Raw genomic sequence first — 23,717 nt, forward strand, 5'->3', positions numbered from 1 at the left:
CTTCAGAGAGAAAAAACAGAGAGAAAGTGGCTACTCCAGATATCGCCCTGGCCCATATTGAGTCTGTCTGCCTTTGTAGCCAGGTTTCATTGCACAACATACACTGCAGCTCCTGATCTCTCTGCATTTAACATTTTAATTTAAAAAAAATTCTGTCTGCTAAATCCCCATGATTCCGATTTGCTCTTCCATCCTGCTTTTATTGGGTGGAACAGCCTGAGAGAATCTGTAACCATGACAACATCCTTGTTATGACCCAATTGAAAGAAAGTCATAATTGCAAGAGATAATTTTTTTTTTTTTTAATGTTAAACTGCTCAGTTTAACCCCTTTTTCAAACTCAGGTTACCTCAGCTCCAACTCAGTTTGAAAGCTCAGAGGCCCGGGGCAGCCGGCAGCTGCTGCCAGCTCACTCTACTGGTCATTTTGTGAGCCCGGCAGGCCACCGACTGATCACCACTTGCCGAGTTAACCTCCTGGCTTATGATGACCTGGCTGGTCCTTTGTACCCAAGATACAGACTGGGACAGTGCTGGAACAAATGTGGGTGGCAATAGGGTGGAAACGTTTAAAAAAAAAACACTTTGACAATCCTCCTGGAAGGTGAAAAGGGGTTCAATGGATAAATATAGAGAGATTAAAACTAATATGATGAAACTATGCCTTGGGTCATTGGTAGCACTCTCCGCTCTGAATCAAAAGGTTGTGGGTTCAGGCCCCACTCCAGGACTTGAGCACATGATCCCAGCTGAGGGAGCCCACTATCGGAGGTGCCGTCTTTTGGATGAGATGTTAAACCGGGGCCCCATTTGCCCTCGCAGGTGGACAGAAAAGATCCCATGGCACTATTTTGAAGAAAAGCAGGGGAGTTCTTCCCACTGTCCTGACCAACATTTACCCTTTCACCAACACCACAAAAAGTTACTTATTTTATCGTTTTTGTGGGATCTTGCTGTGCACAATTTGGCTGCCGCACTTTCCTACATTACAACAGTGACTACACTTCAAAAAAAAAAGCAACTCATTGGCTGAGAGATTCTTTGGGACATCCAGAGATCGTGAAAGGTGCTAAATTAACAAAATTAGCTAAAACCATAAAAAAACCAATAGCATTTTTAGTTTTGTAATTGGGACACTGAATGGAAAAACAAAGTAGTAAGTAATAAGTTTAACAAGGGAATGGCTGGGCAGTTTTGGGCACCTTTTTATACAAAGAGCATTGAAGCCATAGAGAGTGTACAGTAGATTAATCAGCAATGAAAACTATAATTATGAGGGGAGTCTTGTATATTAGGACTATTTCCACAGAAGGCCAAGGGGGAAAAATTCCGTTGTTTGCGCCTCCCGTTAGCACCTTAAGAGGGCGCCTAGTGGGGCGCAAAGCAACTAGCGCCCGGGCGCGGCGATGTTTGCGTCGCTCGCGAAATTAACTAGACATTTTGCGGCTGCGCTAAACACTACCAACACAATCTCCTGCACCCGCAGATCGTGACGTCAGTCGAGTGCGCAACGCCCCGGACCGGAAATTGAGTGGCGCCCCCTGACTTATCGCCTGCCGCTAGCAACAACAGGTTGAGGGGAGCGTTATGTTGTCAGAAAGGGACTAGGGGAGCGCTATTTAAAGGCGACCACTTCCTGCCTTTTTTGTCGGTGACATTTTTCCACCACGCATTGAGAGAGATAGAGAGAGAGAGAGAGACTTCTGGAGAGATTCAATGCTGTGTGAAGGAGTTCTGGGTACTGAGCAGCACTTTGCAGGTTGCTTTTGATTTGCCCTTCCTTGTATCGATTTAGAAGAGACTGTGGGGGCTGCACTCTGAGCTCTTTCCCTGGGCCTCTCCATTGTTCTTTCCAACAGATTTGATGTACAGGTCTCTCCAGGCCGAGATTCAGGCCGAGATTCAAGGCTGCAATGAGTAGGTTGTGGATGGAGAGCAAGATCAACCCTCCCCTTTAAGATAAAAACAGAAAATGCAGGAGAAACTCAGCAGGTCAAGCAGCATCTGTGAAGAGAGAAACAGATTTAACGTTTCAGGTCGATGACCATTCGTCAGAACTCCCCTTTAAGAATTGGACAGTGTGTCTGTGTTCCATTGCTGACTGAAATCACATGAGCTTCGCCAGCGCTGTGAGGTAGCGCCTCGCTCCTCAGCCTTAGCGCCTTAAGAGAGGTGTGTAGCGCCTGATTTAGCGCTCCAATCACCTCCAGGGGCGATAAAAGCCAAGTTTGCTGTCGGAGGCGATAATTAGCGCCAGACGCTAAACTTTGTGCTCCACCAATAATAGCGCCCCAAATGGGGCGATACCGAATTTCCCCCCCCCCCCCAAGAGATTTAATGAAGATTTTTCAAGTTATGAATGGTTTTGATCGAGTGAATACGGGCACATTATTTCCTCCGGTTGGGGAGTCAGTGACTAGGGGGGATATCAATTTAAAATTGTGACTGAGAGAGTGAGGAGAAAGGTCAGGAGAAATTTCTTTGCACAGAGAGTTGTTAGAGCATGGAGTAGTTGCAGGAATGCTGCCTCTTTTAAGGGACAAGTGGATAAACTTTTGAAACTAGGGAAGACACAGCACTATGGAAAAGAGTATTGCAGTGGAATTAGTTTGCATTGCTCTAGCAAAGAGCCGGCAGACTCGATGGGGCAAATGGCCTCTTTCTGTGCTGTAAACTTGGAGCTACTCACTGAAGTGAAAGCAACTGCCCCTTATTTAGATTTAGGAAGAGCCAATGTGTCTCCCCTATCGTCATTACAAAAAATGAATCTGATAAAGTGGCTTCAACACCCACTGTTCAATCAATCACCCACTGTTCAATCAATCCAGTGTAAATGTTACACTGAAAGCATCATTACAAATTCCTCCCCTGCCCTTGCCAAATGTTCTTCTTTCCTTTCTTGAAGGTGCTGCCTCTTGCAAGGATATTGGAGGCATAGGTGATTGCTCCCCTCAGACCATCATCTGAGTGACCATTCTTCATAGGAGTGCCTAGACAATGAGCAGTAGCAGACTATTCAACCATGAAGGACATCACCGATAATAATCAGAAGCAGACATGCCTGCTGCTTTTTTTCTCATCCATTCCGTATTCTGTTTTTGTGGTCCATGGGACTCAATTTGCCAACGTGTTGTTATTTCAATGCAAGTGGCAACCAGGGTATCCAAGTGTGAAAATAAAATCCAAGCCCGAGGATCTTTCTGCAGCCCCGTATCTCAAAAGGCCTGCAACGTGTCCCTCTTTTTCAGTGTCCACGCTTCACATCCGTAGAGAGCTACCACCCATATCAGCAATCTCCTCTTTATTGTGCAAGATCCTCTTTATTGTGCAAGATATGCCCTTGTCCTTCCAAATCTTGTTTGGCGTTTCAGCCACCTTTCTCACCAGAGCCAGTCTCGTTCTCCTTATCTCTCCTAAACACTGTGTGCTGTGCGACCCAGGATGGCAATCAGCAGCCGATGTAACACTCCTCTCAGAATCTCCAAAGAGCTGGAACCAAACGAACTATGAATCAAAGTGAAAGAAGCTATTCTCAAATCCATTGAGGAAAGAGTCCGCAGGCAAAGACAGGCAGAGAAGGTGCACTGGATCACAGAAAAATACACCAAAGGCATCGAAAGAGAAGCAAACGAGAGAAAAAAAAAACAGGACAAAGAAACCAGACTGAGGTACAAAGAAGCAAAAAGCGCGGTTCAGAATTCGATAACGAAAGACAAAGAAGAACTGTAAAGATCCAAGGAAAGCGAAAGCAGAGGACCACAGCGTTTTATTAGAGATCGTGAAAGAACTCAGCAAAAAATAATTTTGCTTAATGTATGATTTGATAAAGGATGAAAGAGGTAGAGTGAAGTTTTCAAAAATAGATGGACTGAAGCTGCATACAAGATACTGACTCTTCCCCCACCCTATCCCAGGGAAATATAACCAGCTGCACAGGACATTGGATGTGAATCACTGTGTGTCGTCCCGAGGACCTGATAAGGCAATATATACGTGCAAGTATATCTTTCTTAATTCATCACCTCATGTTGTATCCACCAAAGCAAAAACTGAAACCCTCTGTCCAGTGAATGCTGCTAGTCCCCTGGGTGTTGTGGAAGTTCTTGGCTAGTCTTGCAATGTGTTCTATTGTCTGCGATGGCACTCCATGTACAGTTGAAGCCAGCAGCGATGGACTCCTAAGTAAACTCCAAGAAATAAAAGTGATGGCGTGTAGCAAGACATAAACAGGAGTGGCCACACAAACAACTGGTCAGTGGGTCAAAGGTAGCTGATTTTGGGGACAAATCTACAGCACAAAACCACGAGACGGGCAAAATTGAACGGCTAGTGTTGGAAATAAACTCTAGTGTTGCACCTCCGACAATGCAGCACTCCCTCAGTACTACACTGGAGTGTCAGCCGAGATTTTGTGCCCAAGTCCCATAATTTGTAGGATGCAAGTTTTGGTTAAGATAAATTTGAGGTGTAACAGGAGGTTTACTCTGCATCCAACCTATGCTAACTCCCTGACCTGGGAATGCTTTATGATGCTTTATTTTATATTCAAGCTGTACTGTGCCTCACCTGACAACTGACTATGACACTTAGGGCAAAACAAAATGGAAAAGGAGTTCTAGTCCCCAGCAGTGATAGAGGTCAATTAAAAAAATAATTTATCTTTTTCCAAAATTCCTTACAAACTCCACAAATTCATGAAAACTAAAATCAGCAACTTCTTCAGGACACTTTGCGACATTTACTTATAGAAGAATGAGAGGCGATCTTATTGAAACATATAAGATTGTGAAGGGGCTTGATCGGGTGGATGTGGTGAGGATGTTCCCAATGATGGGTGAAACTAGAACCAGGGGGCATAATCTTAGAATAAGGGGCTGCTCTTTCAAAACTGAGATGAGGAGAAACTTCTTCACTCAGAGGGTAGTAGGTCTGTGGAATTTGCTGCCCCAGAAAGCTGTGGAAGCTACATCATTAAATAAATTTAAAACAGAAATAGACAGTTTCTTAGAAGTAAAGGGAATTAGAGGTTACGGGGAGCGGGCAGGAAATTGGACATGAGTCTATGTTCGGAACAGTCCTGGCCCTGTGGGTAACGGAGCGGGCCCAGGGGTCGTGTAGCCTGGTTCTGCTCCTACTTCTTGTGTTCTAATTATGTGTTAGATTTCAGGAGATGGTTCTATTCCTGTTCCTGGCTGGGGTGGAGATCACCTTTTACAGAAGGTAAGTACTGTAGAAAATATAGGGACAGTGATCTCCTGGGCGAGTTTCGATCGCCTAGATGGGTCAGAGAGGAATTTCCCAGATTTTTTTCTCCCAAATTGGCCATTGGGTTTTTTATCCGGTTTTTCGCCTCTCCCAGGAGATCACATGGGTTCGGGAGGGATGTAGAGTGATAGTAGAATTGAGGTTAGGATCAGATCAGCCATGATCTTATTGAATGGTGGAGCAGGCTCGAGGGGCCGATTGGCCTACTCCTGCTCCTATTTCTTATGTTCTTATGTAAGCGGCCTCTTATAAACTGCTGGGCAGAGCGAGCTGGGAAACAATCCAGTCCTTCTCTGTCAGAGACATCTATGGTGTCTGTGAGTAACAAGCAACAGGCAGGAAATCATAGAAACACGCCCCCGAGCAAAATGCTCCCTTTCACCCTCACAGGGAACCAGTCTACGCTGCAGGGGGCATCAACTGGGAAACTGTGCAAAATATTTCTCAACGCGTACGTCAAATTAAATCGACAAATTGTATTTAAGAAAAAAACTAGTCTGGATATATTTGTCAGTCTGATGTAATGTTGGTCCGCTGACCTGCTAAGGGTTACTTGTCAGGAGACGGGATGCAGTGGACATATCCGAGACGTGCTTACCGTAAAATGCAGTATCAGGGCGTCCCACAGCACTTTACAGCCAGTGAAGTACTTTTGAAGTGTAGGCACCGTTGTAACGTAGGAAACGCAACCACCAATTTGCGCACAGCAAGCTCCCGCAAACAGCAATGAGATAATGACCAAATAACCCGTTTTAGTAATGTTGGAGGGTGGAGGTGTGATTAAACAAAGACTTTACAATACCCAGATACAAAATATCTGTCATCATGACTTATTCCGCATATTAAAAGGAAAAAAAAATTAAAAATTAAATTTATTTAGTACCAATATGCTTCTTGTGCAATACACTTAATTCTGAACTGTTGCCTACAGAGTCTGCTTGGCTCAGTTGGCAGAACTCACACCTCTGAGACAGTCAAGACTTGAGTATAAACTATAGGATGAGTCTTCATTATGGTACCGAGGGAGTGTTGTGCTCTGAGGTGCTGTGCTTTGGATGAGATGTTCAACCGAGACCCTGTTCAGTTGGGCGTATGGCAGCATTCGCAGAGCAGCAAGTTCCCCTGGGCTAACATTCCTCCTTCAATCACCACCACCAAAAACAGATGACCTGGTCATTCATCTCATCTGCTGTTTGTAGGATCTTGCTGGGTGCAAATTAGCATACATGATGTGCAGCGCTGTGGGATGTCCCGAGGATGTGATGAGACACGACACACATGCAAGCCCTTCTTTCTTAATTCATCACCTGAAATTGCTCCCATCAGAAGTGGCAGGCCTGTAATCAATGGTACTTCACCCCAGTATTGTACAGCTCAAAATGCTCTCTCCAGACACACCCCAAGTTTGGAAGGGTGAAGTCTATAATTGTAATGGTGAGTGTTTTTCACAGTTTAACGAGACACATTATGAAAATGTCACCCACCCACCATTACATTTTATTGAACTCTGAGAAACAATGGAGCAGAGTTTTTGGCAGTAAATTATCTATTGCTCCACACATTTATCCAGTTTAACTGTCTAATTCTCAGCATTAGAAATACATAAGGAAGTTCACCCACTCAGGTACTAAATGTCCTGCCTGCTATGGTACGGAGCCATACAGGCCAGGAAGATCACAGGTCTGTTCCAGGGTACCTGATCTCAGCCAGGGTGACAGTACTGGGTTGGTTGGGGGGGGGGGGGGGGGGGGGCGGCGTGTGCGGGGAGGTGATGGAATCCAGCCAGGCTTCTTGCTCCTAATCATCGGAGTGTCCATTGACACCACTGTGTCAGCCAATAAGTTGGAGGCGGGGCGGGACCTACAGCCAAACAGTGTATTTTACAGCAAATAAAGTTTAGTTACAGACTCTATTTAAAAGATTGACGGGTGAATTGCCCAATAAACTCCTCCCTAATCATTGCCCAGTGTCCCATGCTGAAAAACTGCCAAATTAGGCCTGCCGGTGATGCCTCCATAGTCGGATAGTCGACCAACATTCAAGATCTAGGGCCATGCTTGAAGAATTGAAGGTAACAGAGAAAAAAACAAAGAAACACATAGGAAGGCAGTCTGCTCCATCTAATAGTAATCCCATTAACACGGTTCCATTTAACAGCACATCAGCTCCCTGTACGGATGCTTCCCCCATTCACTTCAATGGGATACAGACCTAATGACAGAAAACTATGCCTCTGGTGGGCAAGATCTTACTCTTCAGTTGTACAGAGTGGTGACAGAGGAGCTCCTTTATCTGCAAGCTATCCACACACATTACCATACAGCTTTCAGGTGACTCTTAGTGAAGGGTTTACCGATGCCTCCACTTAAAGGCATCTTCAAGGAGGTGCTTCCAAAACACATGCCTTTAAATGGACAAGAGAATTTTAAGCAGGTTTAAACTGTGCATCAAAAACTCGAGTCTCTTGGACTCCTTACTTAGCAAAAATAAGTGCAACCAGGGTGTCAGCCGTGGCTCAGTGGCAGCACTCTCAGCCTCTGTCGGAAGGTAATGGGTTCAAGCCCCACTCCAGAGACTTAAGCATATAATCTAGGCTGACACTCCAATGCAGTACTGAGGGCGTGCTGCACTGTCGGAGGTGCCGTCTTTCGGATGAGACGTTAAACCAAAGCCCCATCTGCCCTCTCAGGTGGATGTAAAAGATCCAATGGCACTATTAGAAAAGCAGGGGCGTTCTGCCCGGTGTCCTGACCAACATTTATTCATGAACCAAAACCTAAAACAGATAATCTGGTCATTTATTTTATTGCTGTTTGTGGGACCTTGCTGCGTGCAAATTGGCTGCCATGTTTCCTACATTACAACAGTGATTCAAAAGTATTGAATTCACTGTAAAGCGCTTTGGGACGTCCTGAGGCCATGAAAGGTGCTATATAAATGCAAGTTCTTTCTTTGAACGAATTTCAATGCAGTTCCCAATGGAGAGGAATCCACAGCACAAAAATGCACAGAGCTTGATACTAAAAAGTGGCGGTCTTGCTCTGTAAAGATGGCTGGTGTGGAAAGTGAAGATATCAGACTAGTCACTAGAAGGTGCTCCCCTGGGGTCAGAGTTAAGGCACATCATTGGAACAGAGGGGATGGTGCTTTACTCTGAATTGAACCCTTGATGCGAGGTCATTCTCTTGTACACTAGGTGCCAGATAAAAAAGGGTGCTGCCTGACCTAGATAGATGTTTCACAAAGCAGATCCAGGTGGCTGCCAAGAACACAAGGCTTGAAAAGATTGTATTAGGCCAACGCCATTTTGATTTTCTCACTGTAATATACACTCCAGCAGGTAATGGTTACCTCTGCATTCAAACCTACAGGAGCTAAAGATGCAAATGACACTGGGCAATGATTCCAGAATCAGGAGAAACAACACGGAGCGTTGAGGTACAACAGCCTGCGATTCTTGTGCCCGCGGCAAAGACACTCGGGATGGGGGTCTGGCCATTAACCAGCAGGTGAGTGGGCAGACTGACCGCACCTCTTTACCCATTGACAGAAATAAAGCAACCTGCAAGAGTGATGAAATAACCTCATTCTACAGAGAGCACCTTTCATCTTGGTGAAGGATACCAAACAGAACGTTATGTGACTCAGATTTGACAGGGCTTTTTTGAAATGTCACACGAGCAGTTTGGAACCAGTAAAGGCAGATCGAGTCCTCATTAAACTCGAAAACGGGAGGCAAGCGTGTTCAAAAGTTAGGTTGTGACTGCAGAATAATTATTTGACCCCTTGCTGCTGACGACAGACGTTATTTTCTCTTTGGCTGCTGGCGTGCACAGTGATATTTATAGTTTGAAAAGGTCAGCCTGATGGAAAAGAACCAAAAGGAAAAATTACAGAGGGATCTTGGTAAAGAAATAAACCCCCCCCCCAATCACAAAACTCTCAGTTATCAGGCCCCAGTTATATTCATAGTCCATGTGATGGTGATTTATGGGGAGAGCATTCCTACACCAAGAGAAAGCCCGAGGATGGTGTGAATTGTTAAATGCATTACCCCCTCTCACAGTAAAGAACATCCACCAACTTACAAATGATGCAGAAAGCTTGCTTTGCTAAGCTAGAGAGCGTGGGGTGGTGTGGGGTTGGTGGGGGGGAAAATCAAACTTATCAACCCTAAAACTTCCAGATATACGTGACACCCGTTCTAAACAGATCCGGCTGTTCCATTTTAACCGGGGGAGTGGTACTACCATTTTAAATATCAAAATGGGAGGGAGCAGGAATGCGAAGGTGGGTTTCCTTATTTTTCTTGCAGTTAGCAAGTATTTCTCTTACCCGGAAACCTTGGGATTGGAAAGGTCAGTGACCCATCACAATAAATCAGTGAAATGATGAAAAACAATTGGGAAAAATTTCCATCAGAAACACTGTGCAAAGAAACAGAACACAGTACACTGCAGAAGGCACTGAAATAGGAATATTATATACTCGTGGAAGGCTGGTTGAGTGCCACCTCTCGCTCCCATGGAAATCAGAGCTCAGATGGTCCAGTACTGTCTCATTCTACCTCAGGATTGATATCAGAAAGCTTCGCCAGCAGAGAAATAACAAGAAAAATCAAAATGAGAGAAGTCAGAAAGCGACTGCGCCTGTGCTACAATTAACAGGCCGTTCAGACACTCAGTAAATCAGGTTGTCCCTCACTAAACACCCACCATTAACTGAAGCAAGCTCGAGAAGGAGTTAGTTTCGATGCTATTAGTCTGTCCGACTCAAAAACGACTTCACTCAAAAGCAGTTTCCTGTAAATTGTTGGAAACTTCCGGAGCTTTCACTGGGAAACAAAGCTAAATGTGAAATAATGAAGTTTGATCACCAGTGGCTGGAAACCGAAATTTAAAGAAGGAGGGGGCATTTTCCACTCAGTGACAGGGATTCAAAAAGGCACTCTCACTCGGACGTTCAGCTCCCTCTCCACACTCTCTGTGGGGGAGAAATGCACAATTCATGTCAGGGGCAGCCTAAAAAAGGACTTCCTGTAGAGGAAATGTGAAGTTGACGTGGTAACTGCCTTGATTGACAATGCCGAACATGTCACTGGGTCAAAATCGTACCACCACATGAAGCTCCTGATGGCTGTTTCTAAACCTCCATTAATTAAGATACATTACACAGCAAGACCTAAAGAATTCAGAGGCTAAACTAATCTTCAGCTACTTGTAGTGAAAGAATTTAACATTGTGACCATTTTACCCTGAAAATAAATCCTCGGAATGATGTGCAGAGTTGGAATATTTACTGCTTGAGGTCTTTTATAAACAATCACTCCTTTCTGTCCGTTCGTCACCTCCTCAGAGTTCAGATTTAACAGACAGGCTGACCTCTGGTACCTCGGCTAATGGCCATTCTCCAAATGAGCAGTAGACTAATCAACCAAGTGAGGCATCGCAGCTGAGCTCAATCCTGCCCTCACCCAAAATACACAAGCGGGCACTTTTGAGCCTGCCTGATTTTTCCTTCTCTAGGCCAAGGGTCCCCAGAGCAATTGTAGAGATCAGCTAACAGACGGAGGATCAAATCTGGAACCTTTCTAGAATGGCTCAGTTCCACACCAGCCATAACATTTACTAACTGAGGCATCAGGGGAGTTATCCATGGAATCTCATGAATCTTAAATGGTTTCCAGGATGACACGCATCTAGTGCCATGCTGTATGCTGGTTTATGGTGTGATCCTTACTCTCGGCAGCGTGTGTATTACCATCTGCTCACCAGCACAAGGATGATTCAATCTGGTAATAAAAGCAAGAAAAGACAGACTTGCATTTACATAGTGGTGTTTTCAATGTACAGGTAGACTATCCTTTATCCGAACTTCCGAAAACCGAAAACCTCCAACAACCGAAAGTTTTTTCGTTCAGCATAAGTCGTGCGCACGACATGACCAGAGTGGCGCACAACTTACACTGAGCAGGGCAGAGGGTCACAGAGTTCCCTCCTGGGTAGGAGATTGCAGGCCGAGCCGGGCAGTGTGAAGGAGGTACCGGGAGAGTGAACCCAACAATACAGCGGCCCGTCCGATATTCTTTTCTCCCCCTCCCCCCCCCCCGACCCGACCCGAACCGCAGCCCGTCCGATATTCTTTTCTCCCCCCGCCGACCCGTCCGATATTCTTTTCTCCCCGACCCGACCCGTGGCCCGTCCGATATTCTTTTCTCCCCCCGACCTGAACCGCGGCCCGTCCGATATTCTTTTCTCCCCCCCCCCACCCGACCCCCGACCTGATTTGCGGGCCAGCTTAGTAGGAGTCAGCCGATATCCGGCTTTCCAGAGAAGCAGGAAGGGGAATGAGACACGGAACAGTCGCAAGAGGTAGCCTGAACTTTTAAAATTTATATTAAATACAAATTTTCCAGTCTTATAATAATACCTTCTGAAATCCGAAACATTCCGAAAACCGAAACTCAGCTGGTCCCAAGGCTTTCGGATAAGGGATAGTGTACCTGTACTGTATCAGGACGTCCCAAAGCCCTTTACAGCCAATTAAGTACTTTTGAAGTCACTGTTGTAATGTAGGAATGCTAGAAAGCAAAGCCCCATGCACTGGCTCAATGGGTGTGTGCACCACACAGCGTGGTATTCAGCTGCACAGAAAAGGAAGGTCCCACTTTCGATCCCCGACCTGTGCTGAGTTAGCCAATCTCTGCTGCAGCTACACTTCAGGACCTGGAGGACAGGGAGGGCAAAGCCGGCCAGGGTTTCCATTCCCAATTGCCATCTACTGACCCCCGACAGGATAGTGCTTGTTTGAACGAGTACACTGCACTCGGCTGTGATGGTGAAGCAGTCTGCAGACACTCACAGTCTAGGCTCATGTATAAAGAGTAGGCACTTGGATGAGGTACAGGAGAATTGTTCCCACCCTTGAAACTGCATCCCAGTAAGAGTTGCCACCTTCAGGAGGGGAAGGGAGGTGAAGGGAGGACTGGCCAAAACAAGCATTAACAACTTGCATTTATAGAGCCCCTTTAACGAAGTAAAATATCCCAGGTGCATCACAGAAGTGTTATATGACAAAAGTTGACACCGAGCCAAAGAAGGAGACTTTAGGGCAGCTGGCTGAAAAACTTAGTCAGAGGCAGGTTTTAAGGAGCGTCTTAAAAGGAGAGAGAGGCGGAGAAGTTTAGGGAGGGAATTCCAGAGCTTAGGGCCAATCAATCAATCTAGAAAATGGCTCATTCCAGTCAGTATATTACTTCCACTCAAAGTCCGCAATGCTGAAAAGCTGCACCAATTTAGACTTCCAGCAGGTTAAAATACATTTCAAGTATGACAAGTTTTCCACAGCCTCCCTGTGTGTCAAAACCAGGACAAGGATCTGAACTGTCAAATCATGTGTTACTCCCACATAACAGCTGGCAGCTTGGAGCACATCGAATAGCTCATCGGCTGCTGCTTCAGTAATAATCCTTCATGTATGTTGGCCTGCTCCTCTATATGGCGTTGGGTACATACAGCAGCTGTGACAAGGGAATGATCCAGTGCACGCAGTGAGACAGTACTTTAATAGTCACCCTGCTGCAGTAGGGGACAGCATGGGAAAGGCAGGACGCAAAGGGAGGAGAAATAAGAGCGACTGATGACCTCAGATTGTTGTGGCACAGATCCTAGTACTGAGCATTCCATCCCCACCGCCCGCGCCCCCCCACCAGTGGCTTGGCTGGTTGAGGCAGTAAGAATCTGAGCCGTACAGACCAAGAAAGATCCTCGGATTAGACCAAGCTGGAGCTGTGGTAGGGGAGCTACAATTGGCCTCTGCTCCACTGGGCTAAGAGATTGCACGCATGTCTGTTTGTACACGTCAAGTAAGGACACATTACTGGTGTGGCGGTATTATTTTCTGCAGTCAGATATTTTGGGATGGGTGGGGCGGGAGAGGGGTGAAGGTTCACAGCTAAGCCGGCTCACTCAATGTCTACAGCCACAAGTACCCACGGCAGGGAGCCACTGGATGCTGATCAGGATGTAGCGGATTTTTTTCCTCTCCAGCCCAGGGACACAAAGGTCATTGGCGGTGCCACCATCCATCTCACCCGAGACCAGCACATGCCAGGCAGCCCAATGACTGAACCTGGGGCTTTCCTGCTCTGTATGAGTCAGCACCACACTGTATGGGGTGGTGCATATGCTCACTGGGTCACCGGAGGGGGGACTTCCATCAGAGGTTTTAACATTAGATGGAGTGTGGAGCTTGCACAATCCGACAGGCTTTATACTGCCAAGTTTATGCTGGAGTGCTGCAGACACTGGATTAATTCCTGCATGAACTTGGCACGGGTGAGATCACAAGGGAGGTGTTGGGGGTGGGGAGCCCCACAACTTAAGGCTGCAGAGGCATAAGAGAGAAAGATTATTTACATGACCAATCTGCTGTAAAGCCCAACAGCATAAACTTCAAATGTAGCTTCCAAGGAGCAAAAGAACACACAGGAATCACTCCCCGCCAAAAAAAAAGATAAATTAAGACAATCTGCCGAGAGGATCAGAATTCACTTTGTTTTGAACCATGGCACAGATAAGCCACAAAGGGACAAGTCTGTTTGATTGTAATTAAAACGTTTCTGATGTAAATGTCAAATTAGATGAAACATCATATGATCATTTTGCAGAACTAAAAGTTTCCAAAAGGCTGATGGCACAGAGCCCACCTCAACACCCACACCCCAACCCACCTCAACACCCCCCAACCCACCTCAACACCCACACCCCAACCCACCTCAACACCCACACCCCAACCCACCTCAACACCCACACCCCAACCCACCTCAACACCCCCCAACCCACCTCAACACCCCCCAACCCCCCAACCCACCTCAACACCCCCCAACCCACCTCAACACCCCCCAACCCGCCCACACACACCCCCAACCCACCGACACACCTCAACCCACACCCCCCAACCCACCTCAACACCCCCCAACCCCCCAACCCACCTCAACACCCCCCAACCCACCTCAACACCCCCCAACCCGCCCACACACACCCCCAACCCACCGACACACCTCAACCCACACCCCCCAACCCACCTCAACACCCCCCAACACACACCCCCCAACCCACCCACACACCTCAACACACACCCCCCAACCCACACCCCCCAACCCACCTCAACACCCCCCAACCCACCTCAACACCCCCCAACCCGCCCACACACACCCCCCAACCCACACACACCCCCCAACCCACCTCAACCCCCCCACACACACCCCCAACCCACCGACACACCTCAACACACACCCCCCAACCCACCTCAACCCACCCACACACCCCAACCCAACCCACCCCCCCCACGCCCACCCCCACCCACTGACACACCCCAACCCACCTCAACACCCCCCAACCCACCTCAACCCACACCCCCCAACCCACCGACCCACCTCAACCCACACCCCCCAACCCACCGACACACCTCAACACACACCCCCAACCCACCTCAACCCACACCCCCCAACCCACCTCAACCCACCCACCCACACACCCCAACCTAACCCACCCCCCCCACACCCCAACCCCCACCCACTGACACACCCCGACCCACCGACACACCCCAACCCACCCACCCACACACCCCCCAACCCACCCACACACACACACACCCCAACCCACCCCACCCCGACCCACCCCGACCCCACCCGCCCCCCACACCCCAACCACACACACCCCCCAACCCACCCCCACACACACACCCCCAAACCCACCTCAACACACACACCCCAACCCACCCCGACCCCACCCGCCCCAACCCAACCCGCCCCCACACCCCCAACACCACCCCACCCCCCCACACCACCCCACCCCCCCCAACACCACCCCACCCCCCCCCAACCCCCCACACCACCCCAACCACCCACATGGAGTTTGCACATTCTCCCCGTGTTTGCGTGGGTTTTCTCCGGGTGCTCCGGTTTCCTCCCACAGTCCAAAGATGTGCAGGTTAGGTTGATTGGCTATGATAAATTGACCCTTAGTGTTAGGGGGATTAAATACATGGGGTTACGGGGATAGGGTGGGATATGTGTTGGTGTAGGGGTTACGGGGATCGGGTGGGATATGTGTTGGTGTAGGGGTTACGGGGATCGGGTGGGACATGTGTCGGTGCAGGCTCGATGGGCCGAAATGGCCTCTATCTGCACTGTGGGGTTTCTGTGATCTGTGATCCCCCCCAACCCACACCCCACCCAACACCCACCCAACCACACACACCCCCCCCAACCCACCCACACACCCCAACCCACCCACCCACACACACCCCAACCACACACACACACACCCCCCAACCCACCCACACACATAGAAACATAGAAGATAGGAGCAGGAGTAGGCCATTCGGCCCTTCGAGCCTGCTCCGCCATTCAACGAGATCATGGCTGATCATCCAAACCCTAGCACCCGGTCCCTACACCGACAGCCATCCCACCCAAGCCCTATCCCCGTAACCCCGTAACCCCACGTATTTAATCCCCCCTAACACTAAGGGCCAATTTTTTAATTTTTTTTTATCATAGCCAATCAACCTAACCCGCACATCTTTGGACTGTGGGAGGAAACCGGAGCACCCGGAGGAAACCCACGCAAACACGGGGAGAATGTGCAAACTCCACACAGACAGTCACCCGAGGCCAGATTTGAACCCGGGTCCCTGGCACTGTGAGACAACAGTGCTAACCACTATGCCACCGTGCCCAACCCACCCACACCCCAAAATAAGAACATAAGAAATAGGAGCAGAAGTAGGCCATGCTGCCCTTTGAACCTGTTCCGCCATTCAATAAGATCATGACTGATTTTTGACCTCAACTCCACTTTCCCGTCCTATCCCCATATCCCTTGATTCCCTTAGAGTCCAAAAATCTAGCGATCTCCGCCTTGAATATATTCAATGGCTGAGCATCCTCAGCCCTCTGGGTAGAGAATTGCAAAGATTCACAACCTCGAGTGAAGGAATTTCTCCTCATCTCATTCCAAATTGCCGACCCCTTATCCTAAGATTATGACCCATAGTTCTAGACTCTCCAGCCAAGGGAAACTGCCTCCCTGCATCTACCCTGTCAATCCCTCTCAGAATTTTATACGTTTCAATGAGATCACCTCTCATTCTTCTAAACTTCAGAGAATATAGGCCTAGTCTACTCAATCTCTCCTCATAGGACAAACCTTAACAATATCCTTAACCTCTTTAGTTAGCCACTGATAGACACAATACACACAGTCCAATACAACACACAGCCCAATACAACACACAAACAAACACACATACAACCCAAGGCACACACAACTCAAGACACACACAAAAACACAAACCTACCAACGCAACCCTACAGACACACATGCAAACACAAGCCAACACATATGCAAGCGCAAACTAACACACACATACAGCAACACACAAACACAAGCCAATGCACAAACTCAAACCCAAACCAACATGCACATGCGCAAACGCAAGCCAATACACGTCCGTGCAAGCTCAAACCAACAAAAACGCCCACCAACACACACAGAGCCCAACACACAAAGCCATACACACAAAACCACACCAGGAGCAAAGAGAAGAGAGAGAGTAGTGCACAGGAGCCATAAACTGGTCTCTGTTTCAGGATCCTGTTCATCGCACTTCTGTGAATCCTCATCACCACACATCATAAAACAAATGTTTCAGACCAGCTGTACCCTGGGATACTGGTTTTTTCCTAAATGAGTTTAAGCCCTGTGCTACAGCACAAGCCTTCAAAGTCTCGGAGTGCCTACAAATCCAGTCAAATTATAGTGGGGGGTCCCCAGGAGACCCCACTCAAATATCAAGGCAGTGAGTCATATTAAATTCATGTCTCCGGGCCTCCAAGTCACAAGCTCTTAACCAAAAACTCTCAGGAGTCCCAGCAACATTTTCAGGAGCTAACGCCACTGACAGACAGTGAGCCGATGTTTCTGAAGACACTTCCTACAAATCTGTAATCAGACGGCTCGATCTTTAAGAGTATCCGGTACCTCCCAACTAAAAGATAACAAACGCACAAGTCAAGGTGACACGATGCCATACAGAGCAGGTAGGTCCCAGGTTCTACCTCCAGATTGTGTGGCGATGATTGATCTCAGCTTGACTGGTGGTCAGTGCTCGAGTTGTCCTCAGTGCCCGAGGCTGGAAAGGCGGGGGCTGAATCAGAGACATTCTGCTACTGATCACTATCCAGCAGTTCCTGGTGCATGCCTGTAGATGTCAGAGGAGCACAGGCTTAGCCTCAGCTGTGATGCTACCAGGAGTCGAATAGCTTGCCAACAATTAAGGGTAAACTTAGTGCTTGAAGGAAGCTTGGGTTAGAGATAAGACTACAAAACCATAGCCGATTGCACAATCTGCACTCCCATGTAATGCTCTGGCTGGGTAACATTTTTTTTTTACCCTTTACTGTCTCAGCTTACACAAGGTAAATAATTGCCTGGGAAAGGTATCTGTGCCTATGAGACTGCATTCCAGCAGGAGTCAGTGCCTTCAGGAGAGTACAGGGGATAAAAGTCATTAGAATTAAGCGTACAGAAATCTAAACCCTAAATTATCAAAAGCTCTACTGGTTAAAACTTCAGCACTTTTAACACATCATCTAGGCTAACCCTTCAGTACAATACTGAGAAAGTGCCACATTGTGGGAGATGCCATCTTTCGAGTGAGACGTTAAACCGAGGCCCCTTCTTCCTGTTCAAGTGGATGTAAAAGGTCCCATGCGCCATTAAAAGAGGAAAAGACTTGCATTTATATAGCACCTTTCACCACCGGATGTCCCAAAGCGCTTTACAGCCATAGAAGTACTTTTTTTGAAGTGTTGTAATGTAGGAAACAGCGAGTTCTCCTGGTGTCTTGGCCTATATATCTATCTCTCAACCAATACCACCAAAAACAGATTAGCTGTATCATATTTGCTATTTGCTGTGCACAAATTCACTTTCATGTCATTTTCATCTACGTAACAGTTACGACACTTTAAAAGTAAGTCATTGGCTATGAAGAGCTTTGGGATGTCATGAACGGTGCAATATAAAGGAGTGTTTTCTCTCGTCTTTCTCCTGAAGATTATTGCAATTTTTAAAAATCTGTACATTAGGGAGAGCTGGGCAGTGTAGTGGGATAGAACATTTTTCCCTGCCGAGACCTAGGCTCAAACTCAATCCCAGACTGATGGGGTGAAAGTCTACTCACTCAGACGGCTGCATATTGCAGTCTCAATCCAGGCTCTCAAGGGTGAGGCATACAGGCCAAACTACCCAGTATTCAGCATTATAATGTGCAACTAGCAGTCTCACTCGCAGACCACAAGGGCTGCTCGTGTGTGAAATAAATGCGATTCCAAGGAAATTTACTCAGTTTGGAACATGGACACCATCTCATTCTTCGATTGGGCAAAGCGAATTTGGAATAAATGCAAAGAAAATCAAATTGATGCAATGGAGTTTATAAACTGGGAAGCCCATTACTGGTACAAAAACAGAAAATACTGGAAATACACTTCAGGTCATTCTGTATCTGAAAGAGAAGGAAAGGCCAATGTTTCAAGGGAAAGCCTTCAGCTGGCCCAATACCAGTTAAATGTTTTTTTGTTGCTCTTTTCAGATGCTGACTGACCTGCTGTGTACTTCCAGCATTCACAGTTTTTCTTTTTATTTCCAGATCAGTCATGTGATTGGACTAAAATAAAGTGGGAGGCATCCGAAAGCATCAGCTGAGACTTCGATAGAAAGTAAAAGCCAAATAGAGAGGTGCCAAATGAACCACATACACTATTCACACCTCACCTACAGTCACTGGAACCCGAGACCATCTAATTATGCAGGCTTTCGAGAAGGCCTGATGAAAAAACCTAATGAGGCAAGGTACACTGACAATTGCAAACGTGAAACGTGAGCAACACTCCCCAAAGCCATAGAGTGACCCAGCTGCGCCTTAGATTCATGCCCTCACAGGATGAGTTTCCTATCTCAGCTATGCTGAGTGGAGTCCAGGCTCATCCCAACAGCAAGGAGAGAATAAATCAAACCCCATGGTGCAACACAACCAGCCATCTCAAGGACAATGACCCACGGGCACCTGCTGGTCCTATCACCTGCGTGACCCAAGGGAACCCAAGAAAAGGTGGGGTGAAGGTCACAGATACGTGGAAAAGGACGCTGGGGTTCAGAATCAACATAGGATAATGTCACTGGGCTAGTAATCCAGAGGCCTGGGCTAATGATCCAGAGACGCAAGTTCAAATCCCACCACGGCAGCTGGGGAATTTAAATTCAGTTAATTAAATAAATCTGGAATAAAAAGCTAGTATCAGTAATGGCCATGAAACTACTGGCTTGTCGTAAAAACCCATCTGGTTCACTAATGTCCTTTAGGGAAGGAAATCTGCCGTCCTTGCCCGGTCTGGCCTCTATGTGACTCCAGACCCACAGCAATGTGGCTGACTCTTAACTGCCCTCTGAAATGGCCTAGCCAGCCACTCAGTTGTAACAAACCGCTACGAACACTGTGGGAGTACCTTCACCACACGGACTGCAGCGGTTCAAGGCGGCGGCTCACCACCACCTTCTCAAGGGCAATGCTATCATGCTTCAAGATATCAAGATCCAACTGTCCCTTAATAAAAAGTAAAAAACAGCTCTAACAAAGAGACTGCACAGATACAATGGGCTGAATAGCTTCCTTCTGTGCTGTAAACATCTATGGTGTTATAGTATAGACTTAAAACAAGCAGAGAATTTCAATTTAAAACATCTTAATGTAAATGATTCACCAAATCTCATTCATTTTATGGCACTTTTATTTACTGAAGTACTTGTGATAGGCTCGGCAAATTCAATTCCAGGGATAATGGCAGACATGACCAGGAGCCCCTCTCTTCTGTCCCTGTACTGCATGCAGCCCGGGAAACAAAGTCATGGCAAAAGTAGGTTTAAACAGGGTCGAAGCGACTCCAAGATGGCGTACGAGGCAATGGACATTTGGAGCCAAGCCAACCCTCTGTGGCAGAGTACATAATCTGAGACCTGAAACAGGCAAGATGAATACTCTTAGGGTGATTGACTAGACATCTAGCTCACTAATTGTACCTGGATAATGGGGTTCTTCTCTCTTGACTCCAGATACCACTACCAGCCAATGCTTCAACAGCTAGGGTAGTTCCAACTGGACAAGCAGCAGTTTACCAGAGCTTTGGACTGATAATGGTGCAGTTTTAGCTGGTTAAACTCCAGCAGTATCCCTGCGCACACTTAAAGATCCTTAAACCTCGAGTCTGCCGACCAACAGCTAAGATACCTCGGATGTCCCAGCAAGCACAAAGCCTCCAAGAACAGATGTCAGTAATTTGATTCAGAGACTCAAATATGAGACATCCAGCTGACCAAAAAAAAGGTGGATTAACAAAGGCAGAATAAACCCCAACAGACTAACCGTGGATTAACAATAGCAAACTCCAAAGTTACTGATCTGGAAACTCACTTTGCTAACACTCACTATATTGAAGCCCTGTGTAAAATCCTTCAGTGGACATCCCATCATCTAAAAGCTAGTTTACAGAAATACATAAAAGTTACAAAACCCGATGGGCCGAATGGCCTCCTTCTGTGCTGTACTATTCTGTGATTCTATGACATAAACAGGCCATTCGGCCCAACCAGTCCCTCTCGGCATTTACCCTCCACACGCGAAAGTATTTCTAATCACATTTACCCGCCCTGTTCCCATATCCCTTCAACACCTTTTCTTTCCTTAACCTATCTAATCTAATCTTTAAGGTTGACATAGTTTCTGTCTCAATAACTAACCCTAGATGTGAATTCCATAGCCTCACAACTCTGAGTAAAGAAGTTTAGCCTGCCCCCAGTTATAAATTTCTCACATTTAATCTTGTATCTGTGGCCCCTCAATTTCGACCCCATAACTACTAGAAACAGTCTGCTTCTGTCTACCCTTTTAGTTAATCCTCTCCCTCGTTCTTTCAATCTTCTCTCTGTCATGCTGTCCTTTATGCCTGCTCATGATTTCTTGCCGTTTGTTTTTAATTCTGCCCTCGATCTCCATTTCTTATTCAGTATTTTAGTCTCTGTTTCAGTTTGCACTGCATGCTCCTTATGCCTCTCTTATTGTGTTTGAGAGTGCCTGGTGCTGGGTTTCTTGTTATTTCTGCAGACTGTACCAAGCCTCAGTCTTGCACTGTCTATATCGCTCCCTCTACCTCTACAGGCTGGAGGGATAGTCAAGGCACTTTTACACCTCAGGACTGTAACCAATGGCAGGTACCCACCCACCCACACTCCCTCCCTCTGCCTGCTGCGCCACTTAGCATAAATTACCCAACCTACCAGAACCGAGGGCATTGTAGACCCACGAAAATGTGTGTCGGTATAAGTCCAACAGCTCTGGTAAACACAGGGGGCCAACACCACCACCCCCCGCCCACATTTGCAATCAAACTTCCAAATTACACAGCAAAGCAATATGTCAGAAGGTTGTGGGTTTGAGTCCCACTCCAGAAACTTGCGCACATAATCCAGGCTGAGACTTCAGTGCAGTACTGAGCGAGTGCTGCACTGTCAGAGGTGCTGTGTTTTGGATGAGAAGTTAAATCGAGGCCCCGTCTGTCCTCTTGATCCCATGGCACTATTTTGAAGAAGAGCAAGGGAGTTCTCCCCGGTGTCCTGACCAACATATATCCCTCAACCAACATCACTAGAAACAGATTATCTGGTCATTATCACATTGCTGTTTGTGGGAGCTTGCTGTGTGCAAAATTGGCTGCAGCATTTCCGACACAACAGAGACTCCACTTCAAAAGTACTTCACTGGCTGTGAAACATTTTAGGACATTCTGCGATCCTGAAAAGTGCAATATAAATGCAAGTTTTCTTTCTATCCATGGATAAATACCACTTCCATCAGCAATGAATCCAAGTCTCCTTCAATTTGCTGAGTTAGCAGGAGAAGACACAATGTGACCACAGAAGCAAGAAGCAGCAGGGTTGGCGTGCAAAAACACACCGAGCTGCAGAAAGAACAGCTGAGCTCGGTGATGGTAATAAATTAAACTAGCAGTACACATTCAGCAGCGCAGTGCCCGCCGAATGACTTTCCGTTTGTCCTGCTCAATTCAGGACACTTGGGAGCTAGGGTGTGGAAGGAGTTCTATACTGTTCCAACCTGACACAAATTCTGCCAACCCTCCAGGATTGCTCTGGAGTCTCTAGGAATTGAAGATTAATCTCCTGGACACTGCTGCGAGCAACTAGCGGCATTAAAAAAAATGATGCATTTTTCACATTCTTTGAACACTTTTCTTTATAAGTTATAGAAATATTGAAAATGGGGGGGGGGGGGGGGGAGAAAGGCTGTTTCACTATGCAGGGCTGCTGAGAGGCGAGATAAAACCTCTAGGAATACGTCCAACCCAAGACGGCAACCTTCACTGCCGGAGGCAACGCCCAATGAAGCTGCGCTTTAAGGAAATCTGAGTAACGTAGCTGCCTCTGGAATCATCCAAACCCAACTGAAGGGGCGATTTGCGGTCGAGTTTCCGGATCACTCAGTAGCTAATGTAAGTTGCTACCTCTGGGGGAAGAGGCCGCCCTTTCTTCTGCCTGGGAAGCGGAAACGGCAGGAGGAACGTTCGGCACGACAGTCTAGGCCAGGGCTGCACTTTCCTCATTACTGGCCTGTACGGATCTTTTCCAGGTAGTCATCAAGGAGCTCAAGTGTCCTGAAATAAAGCCATAAACACTAGACCACCAGACAGAGGCGGATGAGGAAAACTATTCACCTCATCCATCCAGAAAGATGCCGTGGTTTTTGCCTCCACTCCCTGCCCAGATGCTCATTTCAAGTGCCGATCACGCTTCGTGAGGAAAATCTTCCTGATGTCAGCCCTCAGTTTGAACCGCTTCCCCTTGTCCCACTCTCATGACCGCGGCTGCATTTGTAGAAGTGCTGATTGCTCCAGTATTGTGGAATCTGCTCTGCAATGTGAGGGTGGATTCCACAGCACTAGAAGGCTGGGGAGATAATAGATCTGTCTTCTTGAATTAGTTTGTAATAAGAGAAGGGATTACTATCTGACCTCTGCTATGCCTGATCTAGCAGTAATTGATGCGTCACACCAAATATGGAAAGTACTATTCCATTCCCCAACATTAATTCACCTCATGTAATTCGCCAACCCTTCCCCCACCAACCCCAGCAGCCAGGTGTCCAACACCCAAGGAACCCCATCACCACATTCAAGAGACTCCAAACCAAAGTACTGAAGCCCACATAAGTAAAGTTCTATTAGGCCAACGGAGAGTGTGCATACCATCTACTTGGTCACACATAATTTACTTTGCCCAGGGAACTTTAGTTTAGTTTGGTAAGAGCTGAGACTTA

At 47.1% G+C, this 23,717-nt stretch overlaps 1 protein-coding gene across 9 annotated transcripts in view; it reads right to left on the reverse strand.

Annotated features, from left to right (window-relative positions):
* Positions 1–23,717, reverse strand: part of pknox2 (pbx/knotted 1 homeobox 2) — a 464,550-nt gene that overhangs the window by 231,499 nt on the left and 209,334 nt on the right. The window contains exon 1 of one of the 9 annotated variants that reach the window (XM_085968083.1): positions 17,389–17,488. The exons of the other annotated variants lie outside the window; for them this stretch is intronic. The gene's annotated coding sequence lies outside the window, so the exon portion shown is untranslated. Of the gene's footprint in view, positions 1–17,388; positions 17,489–23,717 lie in introns of those variants that run through there. 9 annotated transcript variants of the gene reach the window in all.

Source organism: Somniosus microcephalus, chromosome 26 (genome assembly GCF_052327205.1).
Source record: "Somniosus microcephalus isolate GS21.2 chromosome 26, FLI_Smic_1.0, whole genome shotgun sequence".
In the NCBI taxonomy this organism is placed as follows: Eukaryota; Metazoa; Chordata; class Chondrichthyes; order Squaliformes; family Somniosidae; genus Somniosus; species Somniosus microcephalus.